Source organism: Thermobia domestica, chromosome 4 (genome assembly GCF_964235325.1).
Source record: "Thermobia domestica chromosome 4, izTheDome1.hap1.1, whole genome shotgun sequence".
NCBI classification, from domain to species: Eukaryota; Metazoa; Arthropoda; class Insecta; order Zygentoma; family Lepismatidae; genus Thermobia; species Thermobia domestica.
In genome coordinates this window covers 43,432,895-43,449,593 of record NC_137457.1, presented here as the reverse complement: position 1 = coordinate 43,449,593, position 16,699 = coordinate 43,432,895, and the positions used below count along the sequence as shown (strand labels likewise).

General features: G+C 34.0%; 1 long non-coding RNA gene across 1 annotated transcript in view; it reads right to left on the bottom strand.

Moving 5' to 3' along the window:
• The window catches only part of LOC145683305 (uncharacterized), a 175,912-nt gene that overhangs the window by 89,654 nt on the left and 69,559 nt on the right, over positions 1-16,699 (bottom strand). Inside the window, exon 2 of the long non-coding RNA XR_014131006.1 lies at positions 12,426-12,500. This is a non-coding gene — a long non-coding RNA (uncharacterized LOC145683305). The remainder of the gene's footprint in view (positions 1-12,425; positions 12,501-16,699) is intronic.

The following is a 16,699-nucleotide window of genomic DNA, read 5'->3' as shown; positions in this document are numbered from 1 at the left end:
TCGTATGTAGTTATGGAGGAATGTTATATATGGATCATATCTGGAACAAGAGAAAGTCGATCTGCGTGTATGTATAGAAACGATAATTGTGTCCCGATAAGATCATGCGCAGTGTATATGTTTTACGCCAGCCTCTCTTCCATTCATTTTTTTCAATCTTTGTTTCTGTTTCCATCGTTTCTGGAACTACTATTTGTAAATATATGCATATAAGTTTCTACAATTGTGATTGATGAATCCCCTGATTTCAACCCACCTTCTACTCTTTAACTATATTATATGACAGGCTGGCTACTGGGAGTCGACGCGACTGCGCAAACGAAAATTTCAAGGTTGTATCGGTACCAAAAAGCATTTTGAAAATTTACTTGTGTGTTTATTCCTCCACACGACTCACCTCCTCTATCCACTTCCCTTACGTTTCTCCATCCAGTAAGCAGGGCAGTGCCAATAGATGGGGTATGCGTCATATTTACACATCATTTCTTAATTAGAGTGTGAGACCATCAAGAGACAGCTAATTCGACAGAGCATACACACGGTTTACACAAATTCTAACATTTCTCTATAATTATTGGGACCTTTCCGAATCTCGGCGAGGAGGCTCAGGGGTTCGGCACGAAGCCTCAGTAGGCTTCAAAGTTGTTGGCACCGGAAAATGCCCCAACATTTTTTTCGGTCCCAACTGGTGTTAAACCTTATGCAGGTACCAACAAGGATAGGATTGCGGGAACACACACACACACACACATACACACGCAAACTCGCAAACAATCACATTGTTCATGATGCACTTGGTAGCGCATGCCCAATAAAATTACATTTCGAATTTAGTGCAAATAACAATTATTCACAGAAACATTACAATTCCGATTACGACTACTGTTCCAGTTCCGGTTTCGATAACACACAGGAGCAGCACGAGTATGACATTGACGGCTGTGCTTTGGCTTTTTTTTATGACTATGTCGTATAGTGAAGTATGTCGGTTAAGCCCTTTTGTAACAATTTTAACCAATTTGTATGAAACTCAGTGTATAGGGGTTTTTGAACATGCTGATTACAAATATCATCTTTTTTACCTAGGTCTTACAGTTATATGCGTTACGCACTTTGTATGACAACTGAAACCGATTTGGATGATCTCGGCAAATATGAGTTTTCCAGCATGCTGATTACAAACATCATATTTATTTTTACTTCAGCCAAGTAGTTTAAGTGAGATACGCCCTTTTTATGACAATTTCAGCCGATTTGTATAAAACCTGGTAAATAGGGATTTTCGAACATGCTGATTCCGACTGTCATTTATTTTTCTAGTTCTTAGAGTTTATGTGAGATACGCTATTTGTATGACAATTTTAATTGATTTCCATAAAGCTCGGCATAGAGGGGTCTTTGAACAAGCTGGTTGTGACTATCATACTTATTTTTACCTAGGTCTTAAAGTATATGTCGGATACGCACTTTTGATAACAATTTTAAGCGGTTGTAATGAAACTGATCATATAGAGGCTTTCGTTCATGTTGATTACGAATATCATATTTATTTTTACGTAGGTCTTATAGCTTAGGTGGGGTGCGTTCGTTTGAAGACAATTTTAACCGATTTCGATAATACTCGGCTTGTAGTTGTTTTCGTGCATGCTGTGTACGAAGAGCATATATGCTTTTAGCTAGATATGATAGTTTATATGGGATGCGCCCTTTAAATGAGAATTTAAACGATTGGAATGAAACTTGGTATATGGAGTTTTTAGGACATGCATTTTACGAATACCATATTATTTTACCTAGGTCTTACGGTTTGAGTGGGATACACCCTTTTTATGACAATTTTAAACGATTTGGATGGAACTCGGTTTGTAGGTGTTTTCGGACATGTTAAATGCGAATATATTCTTTGCTTTTTTCTAGGCCTTTGAGTAAAACTGCGGTTTCTCAGTGGGTCGCTCTCACTTCGAATGTCTTTTTCAGCTTATCCGGCATATTGGTGGGACGTAAAATTAAAGATTGCATTTCGGCTCTCTCACACACACACATTCACGAATGGTTTACGGAGCACTAGGTGACGAATGCGCACTCTCAGTTTATTAGAAATTACACGAGTATGCCGCAAAATTGTGGCTCCAACTCCCAGTTACGATTCCAGTTGAACACAGTAGCATCAGCCGCTTGACAACATGCAGAAACCTATGGTATATTTCGCAACAATAGAGAGGTATACAATGAACATATATTCCAACTGCAAATCTATAAAAGCTGTGACAGCATGCAGAAATGCAGAACCAGCGCATAAATAACATAAGAATTCAAATCGTTTTACTCGTTCTCTTCTAGGACTAAAAGAACGAAGCGGAGATTAACACACACACACACACACACAATTTTTATTCCAGTCATGCCAAACAACAAAGCTATATTCTCAATATGCTACACTGACAGACGATATTCATTTACACTAGATTCGAAATAAAAAAAATCAAAACATTCTTCTAGAGTAATGGCAAATTGCCCATTAATTGTAAAGCATATTTACCTTCTTCCCGTATGTCCCTGTTAAGGATATTTACCGTAAGTTATGTGATTTTTGGAAGGGTGGTTGTAGCTCAGTATCAGACACTGGCACATGCAAGGAGCATTAGAATATTAATTATGTGAATTACCTGACACACATTGGATTTCTCAAAATAAAATTTTATTTTTTTATAAAGATCACAAACCTTATGCTTCACCCCCTGTGCCCCCCTAAGCCAGTACATTAACAAAATAATATTCCCGATATGAAAAATGCATACTCTTTTGCTTCATCGACACCAAATTTCACAATAATTGACAAAAAATACCTTCTTCTCGTATGCCCCTACTAAGGATAATTATCATCCATTTTTATTTCTGAAAGGGACTATAGCCCTACATAAGACAGTGGTCATGCAAGGAGCATTAGAATATTAATTCTGTGAAATTTGTGAAAAATCTGACGCTCACTGGCATTTCTTTAACAATGTTGAACTCTTATAAAGATCGATCAGCTAATGCTTCGCCCTCTGTGCCCCCTAAGGCACTGCGTTACCAAAATAGCATTCCAAATTTCAGAAATGCATACTCCTTTGCTACAATGACGCCAAATTTCTCAATAAAAAATAAAAAAATACATTCTTCTCGTATGTCCCAACTAAGGATATTTATTGTGATTTTCTTACTTTTGAAAGGGGCTGTAGCCGCATTATCAGTCACTTCTACACGTAAGGAGCATTGGGGCGTTAATTATGTGACATTCGTGATTACGCTGACGTTTACTGGCACTCCGTAAAAAGATTTTGGGAATTTTGTAACACATCACCCACCACCTTTTTACGCCCCTTGAACCCCAAAAGAGGGCCATCCCAAAATAATGTTTGAGACGGCATTACTAGCTTTGGGGATGATTATTTTTGCATTTTCTAACAAATACAACTCTTTTGCTGCAAAATCTTTACGAATAACTATTTGAGAAAACTGCTCCCAAAGTTTAACATTGAATCTTCCATGAGGAAAATGAACTTTTGTGTTTAAACCCCTAATAGGAGGGATAAAAAAAGCAATTTTCTCCTATTGCCTTTGGAAACTCGAAGAAGTCAGATATATCTCAATAAGAGTGCCAAATTTTATATTAATAGTGTGAAAACTTCTTCTTCGCCCAGTACTGTAGAAAATTACACGAATTATGGAACAGTCTGTATGTATGAGTGTTTGATTGATTGATTGATTTGAGTTTCACGTCCCGTTCAGCAGCGTGGCTATATGAGACGTGGCCCTACTGATTAACGTGGAATCTGAACCACATGAGCTCCCGCCGGGAATCGAACCCGGGTCTCCCACGCCAAAGGCGTGTACGCTAACCGCTTAGCCACGGAGGAGCTCATATATATGAGTGTGTGTGTGTACGTTCCTACTTACCTTTGGTATGATTTAAGTTGTTTCAACCACAAATCGTACACATTCGATTTGGAAAGGAGTGCAATTTGGAAAGGAGAGCTGCTTGGGCAACTTTTCTGGCACACCAATGGGTAGCAGGGGAGAGCAACATATAAAAGCGATGGGAAACTTTCATAAATTTTTATCATAGTTAAGGTAATTGTTATCAGTTGTGATGCCGTTTAAATACAAATTGAACTCCACTGATAGCAGGACCCCATTAGCCCACAGAAATGGAGAAAACTCCCACACGACAAATTGTTACAGCCGCCACACAAACGACTGAAAGTCCCACACAATCAGACAAATCTCCCACACTTTGAAATGATACTGGTTGCAAGTTTAGTACGCTGAAAATAATAAAAGCATGTCCAGACAACGCTTAAGATCTAAAGTCCAAGGGACTTGTCCATCTTGTCCACTTAAGATCATAAGCATTTTTTCGAATTAGTTTTAATATTTTCAGCTTGTGAAACATAAAAGAAGTGTTACTATGATCATTTTAAATTGTCGGCGATTTGTCCGATTATGTGGGAGTTTTACCCATTTATGTGGTGATTGTGACCGTTATTATGTGTGGGAGTTTTGTTTATTTGTGTGAAAGTTATGACCGTTAAGGGTTATAACAGCTTACCTGTGAGGGAGTTTTGGCTGCGGAAGTTAAGATCGTTAGTGAATTTGGGAGATGTGTGTATTTGTGTGCGGCTTATGACCGTTTGTATTTGCTTTGTGACATTTTCTGAGTGTGGGGGTTTTGGTTGTCGGAGTCGAGACCTGTTCGCCCACAAATATCAACCAGGTATGCCTAGTTATGGGCAGCGGGAATATTCTGGGGTTTTCCCCTGGCATATAAATTCCCATGAAGGAATTTATTTCGATTTCTTTACTTTATTTTCCAAATTATAAGATCCATGTGACTAATTGTTTTATTTTCATTTATTAGGATTTTATGATTATGATGTATGATTATATTATGATTATTATGTAGGTTTTAAATAAATAATTTTAAGGTTAAAAGATTAAATTCGTTGAATGTACTTTATATAACCAATAATATGATCTTCTAAGTTGTATTTCCATTTGTACTAAAAAGTAGCAAAGTACTAACTTACAAATGTTGAAAGGAACTACTTTTAAAGGGGTCTAGGTCAAAACCCCCACAGCCAAAACCCCCACACACAAGAAATGTCAAAACACCCACACAAACTGTCATAACCCCCACACAAATGGACAAATCTCCCAAACGCACGAACGGTCAAAACCCCCACAGCCAAAACCCCCACACTCAAGAAATGTCAAAACGCCCACACAATCGGTCATAACCCCCACACAAATGGACAAAACAGCCACACATAGCAACGGTCATAATCCCCACATAAATGGACAAAACTCCCACACAAATGGTCAAAACTCCAACATGCAGAAATTGTCACAACTGCCACACAAATGGACAAAACCCCCACAAAATCGGACAAATCCCCCAAACACTGAAATGATCGTCATTCCACGTCTTTGTTGTGGCTCTTTATGACGCCCAAGAAGAATAGTTGCAACATCAGTTTAATTGGAATAAAAAATGTTATTAATAAGTACAAGGGCAATACATGCAACCAGGATCATTTCAGAGTGTGGGAGATTTGTCCGATTGTGTGGGGGTTTTGTCCATTTGTGTGGCAGTTGTGACTATTTCTGCATGTGGGAGTTTTGCCCATTTGTGTGGGGGATTTGTCCATTTATGTGGAGATTGTGACCGTTGTTAAGTGTGGCTGTTTTGTCCATTTGTGTGGGCGTTATGACCGTTGGAGGTTATGACCGACTACCAGTGTGGGGGTTTTAGCTGTGGGGGTTATGACCGTTCGTGTATTTGGGAGATTTGTCCATTTGTGTGGGGGTTATGACCGATCGTGTGGGCGTTTTGACATTTCTTGAGTGTGGGGGTTTTGGCTGTGGGGGTTTTGACCGTTCGTGCGTTTGGGAGATTTGTCCATTTGTGTGGGGGTTATGACCGTTTGTGTGGGCGTTTTGACATTTCGTGAGTGTGGGGGTTTTGGCTGTGGGGGTTTTGACCGGTTCCCTTTTAAAGTAATGTAGAAATTATGTAGAAATAGAGATGAAATAGGTACTATTAATACACCCGAACCATTGTGTGAAATAGACGCTAATGTGTTTCTTGTTTCTGACTCGAATTTCTAAAAAAAAAAAAACCCAGATTTCCCTTACATGTGAATTACACCATAAAATTTTGAGAAATAGGTAGGAATAAAGGTGTGTTTGGCAGTGTGTGTGCAAAATTACAAAGATATATCAGTGTCTTGGAAATATTGTGAATATAAATGTGTATTTCCAAATGTTGATTAATAGTGAGACCTGTGTCTTCTGGCAGTTACCCAACCTAATTTGTTTATACATTTACACATTTACCATTTTTAAAATATCAGTGGTAGAGTCAAGTTTAGAAAATCCAGTTACATATAAATTTATACTGTTTATTGGTTATGAATGTGTACTAACTATACCATTTTTCACACATTTATTTCTATAGAACATATTGTAAGTAAACTTACATTTATGCCTACTCTCTAATTATTATTAAGTATTAATAAAATAACACAATTCGTTCAGGATATACATTTTGAGGACTCCTTTGGGGACAACAGTAATACTCTGATATGAAAACGAATTAAACTTTGAAAGCGTAATTTAGTAATGCTATGCAATTTCTTTTGTGATTGTACACTCATGTCCAAAATGATATCTATTACAGTCTTCTTGTAAGAATATAATTCGATAATGATTTTGCAGGGTACTTTAAATACTGATAGTATGTGTATAATCAGAAAATGTATATTTGTGGTAAATTTCATAGGAAAAAAATGTAAATACAAAAATTAGAATGAGTAAAACAAAATGTTGCTAATAGACGAGAAAGTTTTATTTTCATTTTATTGTTCTTATTTACTGATCTTTTTACATAAAATTTCTCACGTACATGTTTTCGTCGATTATACACATACTAACATTATAAGAAATACCGACCGAATTCGTTATCAAATTATATTTTCATAACAACATATTTATAGACATGCGACTATGATCCTGGACGTGAGTGTGCATATACTCCGGGAAAATTCTCATTTTGTTGAATCTTCCCGTGAATATTCACGAAATATATCTTCCTGGGAATTTACCCATCATAACGTATGCTTAAATGGGCCCTTGTAGGCCCCTTTCTGATATGCTTACAAAGGATTAGGGCTCGTTTTTCATCCCCTAACACATTTTCAAACACTTAACACAGAAGAAATGAGAGTCAGAGAATATGAACACATATACCAACCTATTATTTTAGCATAACAAAAATTATATAAGAATGTAATAAAATATTATGATCACCTTTCAACCGTTTATAAGCAAAAATTGAGCATAAAAACAAAAAAGGAATTTAGCGAATTTTCCTACCCCATATTATGAAATGGTACAAAAATATCTTCACCAACGTTTCGCAAAGCACGAGCATAATTTCAACCCTATGTTACCAACATAAACTTAGGCAAGAGCACGAGCACGTTTTCAACCACTATTTAAAGGCAAGGAATTTGTAAGGTCTAAGAAAACTATCTTAAATAACACTATTAATAATAACAGAAATTACTAAAACATTTCGTCAACCAATCTTTACCATAGCACAGTTTACACTATAACTATAGATTTGTGGTTAAGTTTTTATGAAGGACTACAACACATTCTCAACTCCTAAATGACATACGAAAGGATAAACCACACTCTATAACGCTTATTTAGCATAGCAGATAACTTTATTTTATTACACTTTTTATTCGAATATCTATTCAGCATAGCAAAAATTACACAAGAAAACCGTAAGCCTTATATCGACCCTTATGTAACACAATTGCACTAACGGGGCATTAATTATTCACTGCAATTTATCATAGCAGAAACTATACATCCATTATAAAATATAATAATATGACTTTAAAACCTTACAAAATAGATTTACTCTGTCTAAATTACATTCTATAGACACCATGTTGAATACGCTTTATATAGATTATTAATTATGTGTATTAGAAACTCAAAGAACATAAATATTCCATAAGAAGGTACTGAGTTAGTTACTTAAAGTTTGAATTTAAAAAGATCGCACTGAACTACAAACTTTAATATTGCTCTCCTTCGCTTATTTAAATTGTACATTTTCTTCTCATTATACGTATAAAAAGATGTGAGACTAGTAAACAATTTTGAGCTAGTTAAATTTTTATTTGAGTATTAGGAATTCAAAATTGGTCCGCAAATTCTGTAATGGCTCTTCCTATTAGAATATACATTTTTCTGGTTGCTACAGACATATCCGTCAATTGTAAAGATTTCTGTTAGTTATTATACAAAGTCGAACATTTAGCAGCACAGAAAATAGGCAATTCAGATTTCAGATGACCATCCTTCGTTTCTGATATTGGTACAAATAGTTTTCGGAATAGACAAAAATACAGAATTATGAGCTAATTAAATTTCAAATTTGAAACTGTCGCAATACAGGCAATTGAAATGTTTAAAACTTCAAAATGTTAATATGAATTTTATTTTTTTGTACAAATTGAAAATTTTTGAACATTTTGAAATGACCCCTCTTGGTTTATTTGAGTGTTATATTATTTTGTCTGGTAGGAGAAAAATTTACGAACTATTACGAAGTTCCAAGATGAACCACCGAAACTAAATGTGTCAATTTCAAAGGAACTTGGAACTAGTAGATGTAGTGGTAATGTTATTAGTTGTAACTGTGTATGGTACATAAATATTTAAGAAATCCGGTTTGTAAGTAAAAGGAAGAAAATTAAGAAAGAAATAAAGGAAAAAAAATATTTAAATTTAATGGTTGAAATACTTGCTTCTACATAGATCTACTTCACGAACATGGGATAAAAAGATACTTGAAAGAGGATGAAAAAAGAGAGAAATATAGACTGACAAAGAAACTTTTAAGAAGAAATTCCTGGTATGTTAAATAGGGATTGACAAATTTATCATGCCCATAAGAGTTGACTTGAGATCTCAGCTTTTTTCATATCAAGAGTTTGCGGTCCTTACAATGAAAGAGCAAACAAAATTTTAAGATGTAACAAGTAAATATTTAACCCTTCACCTCGAGGTTCACAACTTTTGGTGTATATAGTAGTCAATGTAACAATGCTAAGTTAGAAAATATAATTTAATTTTATCGTAACAATTTTGAGTTATACAAGGTTAGGTATTTGAGCTTTCACAATTTTTGCCGTATGTAATACTCAATGACAATTGTTTTGTTTGGAAACAGAATTTTAATATGTTATACTGTTTATGTGCTATACATAATTAAATATTTGACTTTTGACATCGAGGTCACAACTTTTGTGTTATATAGTAGTCGATGATACATTGACAAATGTGAAAACAGATTTTTAAGTGTTGTACCGTATAGGAAATTGTCACAGTCAAATACTTCACTTTAGACCTCTACACCAAATATATAAACTGAATTTTAATATATTTCGTCCTTCACATCTGGTTTAATATTTGATCTTTGAGGTCGACGTTCAATTTAGTTCTGAATTTTAATCTGTTGCACAAGTTATGCATGTTAAATATTCGTCCCTTGACTTCCGACCTAGATAGTTCATGTCCAAAAGAGGCTCTATAGAATGTAATATAGTGTAAGTTAAATAAATATATATTTAACGGGTTTGAGAAAAGAGGCCATAGTCTTTTTGTTATGTTAAGTAAAAATTGTAGTACATTATGATAAAATGAACGATAACTAATTATGAATACTATGTTTCTATATAAAGTAATCGTAATACAAAAGCTGCGAATCTGGTTAATTATTTTGTTACGATCCTCGATTAACAGTATAATGCTTTGTATTCGATCTTGTTTCAACAGGGTCGTCATCTCATTTTGATGTTAGTACCTATATATTAATAGGCGTATGGTAGTGACTACGTCATACCCACTACATATTAGAATTATTTGAAAGTGTTGAATGAGATATTTGAAAATTTTTCTCATTTTTCATAAAACAATAAGGAAACTTTATCGTTATATGACAATATCAGTCTTATTCTAAATGGTACAGGAATGTGCGGAATTTTCATTATAGTTACGAATTTACAAGTATATACTGCAGGTTATTTTTAATGGAAAAGCTAAATAGTTCCAATTTGTATTCGAAACACAAACATTTAATAGAAAAGCTAATACATAATCGTTAGTTACACAGTTTGAATCTTGTTTACTTGATTAATCTGGAGTTCAGCGTCCTTTGTAGCCTGTAAGCTACATGAAACGAGTTGCATTGCCATTACAAGTTTTGCTTAATTAGTATTTAACATTCATGTATAATATACGCACGTTCAGCCTAGACGCCCACTCAAAATGTTATTATTAAAACAAACTTTTGTCTTCGATTGATTCGTTGAATATATACTCATATACAAGTGATTTCATGAAATATAATTATTTAAAGGAAACATCTATGCACTAAGGATAATATCATTAAAAACTGAAAATAATAAACGATGATGTAATCGAACTGACCACATTACGATTGGAAGTCTAGTGGTTAATCTAAAAGCTAACATGAGTACACGTTGAGAGTTACGGCAGTTGAATTATAACTGACTTTCAAAGACAATGGCATTCAACTCTTTTTCTTCTTCTCTTTTCTCATTCCAGCATGGATGGATCATTTTATTTGTTCGTTGTACCTGCTTCCATTGTTCTTTCAGCTACGAAGATGAAATCAAGAAGAGAGCACATTCTTACTAGTATAGATACGTTTGTTTCGAATTACTTTATCATTATGTATTTCAATAAGACTCATGACCTGTTTCTAATATGTGTTTATAGAACTCACAGCGATCTGAATACTCTTATTGAAAGCCTTGAATTAAGTAAGGAACTATTTCGCTCAGTCTAATAAACGTCCTGTTATAGTAGGTGGTCTGAATGTAAATTTCCTTGTAACTGATATCGTTGATCAACTCAAGCTATTCTTAAATACGTATAATTTAATACGAATGATCAATGTACATACAAGAATAACTTATCACAGTCGTAGCGTAGTCGATCAATTGCTTTATAACAAAAATATATATAAACAGCACAGTTACAGTCACAAAGAATGGTTTCTCGGATCATGAAGCGAAATTATTTCATTTACATATTTTCATTGTACAAAAAGTTAATCAAAACACACTCGAAAGTCAAATCCGCATACACAAGAATTTTTAATGAAACGAATATCTCCCATTTCAATTTTGTACCTAGTCATAAAATCTATGAGGAAATATACGCCAAAAAATCTTTAAAAGAAGCTTGTAACACTTTCCATGACGCATATACTCGTTATTTCAATGAGGCATTTCCTAGAGAACTTTCCCAATTTCAATAACAAATAACAAATTCTGGATAGCTACAACAATAAAAGTTTCTAGTAAGAACTTAAGATCTTCAAATTTATCATATAAGAGAGTAGAGTCTCCAAGTAACATGACAGGGTATTATGTAAGCTAGAAAAATAGATAAAAATTTATTAAATTGGCAAAAGCATGATATCACTCAATACGCATAATAAAATCTGAAAAAAAAAGCCTCCAAATTACGGAGGATACTTATGAAACGTACTAAAGAAGGAGTAATTGAAGAAAACATTGACATTGATTCAAGTGGCATTCGTACTAGTGATCCATGTATTATTGCCATTCTTTTGAACAATCACTTAATGAATATTCAGAAAACTATAGGTTAAAATAGTCAGCCTCCTTCAGAGCAATTATTGTTTGACAAAAAATCAAAACAATTACTTCTAACAAGCAAAAAATCAAAACAATCAAAAAATCAAGACTCTCTACATCTACGGAACATGAGTTTGAAAAAAAAATATCCTTCTTTGCTGAGGGATAAACGAGGGTGCTTGACAACCTTCCAACGCTGGAATGGAAGTTATATTTAACCTCAAGTTCTCGCTCGAAATGGTATTTCTTCACTTAGCCCTTCTGACACAAGGGATATGTGAATTTATCACGTTAGTAAATACTTTTCAATACATCTTAACACATATTTTACAGTATGACATACTTACATTTTAGGATTTCCAATCTTTGGTTCAAAAAAAATATTAGCGTTATTTTACTAAATTTTGATGACTTCTGGAAAGGGTAAAGCGTAAAGAATGTATGGATAAAATCGTAAGAATAAAGTAAACCTAGACAAAAGTTAAAAGCCTAATAGCTAAATTCAGTAAAGCATGTTAATCAAATTTGTCTGATATGGAACAGTTTCAGTGGAGGATAATTACTATACATAATTTCAACATAAACTAATCCTAGTGATGACGTAATGGAACTTAAAATTATTTTTAATAATATTCAAGTTTTCTACTAAAAGAAATATAAAACTTGTTTTACCAAAATCACGAAACGCTGGCAATAATATAAAAAGCTTCTTCCAATCTATGTGCCAACTAAGCGACTGATGTGTTTCTGTAAGGCATTCAATAGTGTTACAAAAGAAAATTACAAACAAGCTCAGTTCACACACAAATATTTTGAAAATACGAAACAAAACAACCATTCAATTCTTTTGTTACATATATTGTAATTTACATTTCTGTAATGTAAATTATATGTTGTGATTACTTTGCAAATCTTGTGTAATTAGAAAAAATGGTAACTCTTCTCTGCAAACGAGAAATCCATATAACACAAAATGTTATATTCCGTATTAAGAAAACTTAAAATGCAGATCAAAGATTTGGAAAACCCAAGTCATCCTAAGCATATTTCTTTTCTCCCAAAAACAAGGATTTAAAACCAGTAGTCCAGTTAATAATTAGGTTTTGGTTTCATTAATTGAGGTAGTTTCAAAAACTTAATCAACCTGTGTATTACGATAATCTAAATAGCATACTAAATTTGTATCCTAGTCAGATTTGCGCTGGTGCCACAACCTTGTTAAATGATGGCTAAACCAGAATCCTCCTAAACTAGCGTGATAAAATTTTTAAAAAACTCGGATTCCTTACATTCCAGCTCAAAATATATTATTATCCAAAAGAAAGAGCATAAAATTTGCTGTAAAAAAGGTTGTTTCCGAATAAACACACATATGTAATTATATACCACAGGGAATTCTCAGTACTGTATTATTTGATATCAAAGAGATAAATCATACACACACGCAAAAAAAAACAAAAAAAAAAACAGAAAATTAACGGAAACAGTGACCTCGTATGATTGTAAGCGGTATAGAAGGTTACCAGTTATAGTCGCAATTACAACAACCTATTTCCCAAAACAGATTACAAACTTTATTATAATACGAACAAATTCAATAACAAGAAATACATATAAAATTGAAAAATGATTCGATTTCACTTAAATCTGTTAAATACATCTCAACAATAGGTAAAAAGTAGTTTTCAGCTCTTCCTTCTAGGTTTTGTTTGACAAAGAACGAAAGGAGTATAAAATCCCCAGACCAAAGAACAATAAGGGTTGTTCAACTCATAAAATACTATATTTAAAGCAATTAACTTCTTTATGTGTTTTGTAGTTAAAATTAACAGGTTACGTCTAATAGGTTAGCAACCAGCAACCCCAGCACTTAAATAGCTGTTAAGTCAAAAGATATGAACTAAATCAAAATTAATACTCATTACTTTTCTTGTCAATACAATATAATATGAAATAGGAAACATAAGTATAAAAGGATTCTAAAGAGACTTAAGTCTACCATAAAAACCAGCACAAACCACTCATTTTCTTTTCTTTCCTTTTTCACTTTTAGTCTCAAAAAATTGATTTAAAAAGAATACTAATTTAGTGGTTAGATTTGGCCGCAATATCCCTAACCCATACTATCGATAAACCTCAGTCCTGATTTCCACTAAGTTAACACAATTTCATTTCACTTCCCCATATTATCAAGTCGCAGCAAATTTAGAACGAACTATACTCAATTCATTTATTTGGAACAATACGCCGCTCGCTGCCTGCATACTCCAGAGGAGCATACAGGCACAACCAGCGCCATGCAACGGAAAGTATGAGACCTTCCAGGGATAGATAACTCCAGGACAACTGGCAAAACATTTAGAGCTATTTCTCTTAGTGTCATTTAAAATGGAGATTTTATTAACAATATTTTGTAACAAAAATGTTTATTATTCGACTAAAAGCAACAAGTTCCTATACAGTATTTGAAGAATCAATAGTTTAGATGAAACACCCCTAGCAATCCGACATTTCTTCTTCCATAAATACAATAAAGTAATTTGTAGTATCTCTCTCATACATTTTATCTTCCCATATTTCTTAATATACTAGGCTATTTTCCATTTCCTTATCAAATTTATTTTTACCTCTATAGCCCTATTATCCATTTCCAAATTATCCCATGTCCTGTTTCTTTAATATATTGCGTTCTTCACTCTTTGTAGTCTTCACTCAGTGATAGAGCGTTTACCTTTGGTGTTTGGGGTCCCTCGTTTGACCCGAGCTTGCGTGTAGTGGGCTTTCTTGTGGAGAAGAGTCGTGTGAGTTTGTTTTCCCGGAGTTCTCCCGTTTCTTACAACTATCCTTTCCACAACTCGATTCATTTCTCATCATTACCGTCTTCTTTAGCCTAGACTGCGTATCTGTGCGACGTAAAATTGAAAAAAAAATAAAAGTAAAGATTACTTACTTAAATGTGGAGATTCCGGGGGAATGCGGTTTCGTACCTTCAAGACACAACAACTCTGCAACTACCAACATTTTAAACTAGAACGTTCCATTGAAGTTTCATGTAGAAAGTATTCTACTGTTTGTTTTATGGAAAATAACTGTAATAAATATAACTGAATATCACGCAACAGTAAGGCATATAATAAACTTATTTTTAGGATATGCAGAGATAAATGTAAAAGCTTTGCTACAAAATACACAGAGCACACAGAGCATAATTCAATGAGCTCTGAAATATAATGTAACGAAATAGCCTATGAGTTTCAGTCTACATAGGAATTTTTACTTAAAGAATGGACATACACTATTTCGAGAATCGAGACAAGACGGGAAATATTTACGATATTTTCATCTCGTCTCGATTCTCATCTCCAAAGAGAGACGAAAATTTTGACTTAGCCTTGACGCGTGTCATTCTCATTTTATTTTGCTTGTTTAGAAACGAGATGAGAAACTCCTCTTCTCGTGAGCAACATTAAACCAAACCGAAATATTCTTTCCAAATGTCACGTTTCTGGTTGTAGTGGTATGACCTGAGCGATAATTAGCTCGTAGCTCTTAATTTTCTACGAGATAATAATAATTATTATTATTTTATTATTATTACTATTATTATTCCTGAAGATTTTATAGTTCAAGTATTGAAACATCCGAGTATTCAAATATCTGAATATAATAAAACGTATGTTATCGCCGATCAATCGCCATCAATAATCCTATATTAAAAAAAAAATAAATGTGCAGCACCTTGACCAATGAACCGCGATCGCTACGCGGTAAACAATTCGTTTTTATTCTGGTTACGTTAGGTTTTTTTTGTCTCCGCTTGCAAACTTGTATGTTATATTTCTTCGATTCAAAATGTCTTTCATATTTCTTTTATGAAGTCGGTAAAGTTTACATTAATGCTTTCAGTTGCTCTTAAACCTCTGGTTCACAAGTTTATTTTTTCTCAACGCGAAACTACAAATATGACAGATTGAATTCTCATACTCCCCATTTCTTTCAAAGCAGTCGCCATTACCTGGTCAAACACTTATTTCCGCCACGATTCATAATTAATAAAATAAATTCATTTTTCGGAAGCGGAACTTTCACTTTCCGGATTTCGGAGAAATATATAATTCAGTTTAACTCCGGAATTCAGAAGAATTTCGAAACTCGGAAAGAATACGGAATTTAGAAAATTTCGGAATTGAGAAAAACTCCGGATTTCGAAAATATCCGGATTTTTTCCCGAATTCCGGAATTGTAACGAAATCAGAAATTTATAAATTCCGGATTTTTCCGAATTCCGGAATTATTCCAAAATCGGAATTTTCCGAATTCCGCAATTTGTCCGGTTTTACTTTTGGGAATCCCGAAAAGTATTAATTCCGCAATTGGCTATCCCTAGTTTATACACAACCTTTAGGAACACTAAGCTAGTAGCTGTCTACAAACAAACAAGTAATGCAAAGCATTTTGTATCCTGCAATACGTCATGTATTAAAATCCGACAGGAGTTTCAGTAGCTAACCAGAAATTGCATATATCTAGCTACAGGAAGCTGAGGTATGAAGAATTGTATTGTGTCTTATCTTTTTGTGTCATATAACCCTGCAAGTCACTGAATATCTAAACGGATTTCGTTAAATCCAAGTTGTAGTACTCACAGTTACATCCATTTGTGTCTATATGATCGTGTTATTACAGCTTATTATATGACATCGTTAGTAAGTCTTCCTCTGCTATCCCGTAAAGCTGTGATACGATCTACTACAGAATAAAGAACCAATTATCAATTTAACCAAGTTGTTGTATTACTACACATCTGCTTCCGCCTCTGTCAACTGTGGTCGATATCGTTGACGCGACGTATTTGCTTTTTTATACCCCTTTCTTCGTTTACTGAACTAAACAGTAACTATTCTGAATTATACTACTGCTCATGCCTCGTTGCGCCATTGGTGTAT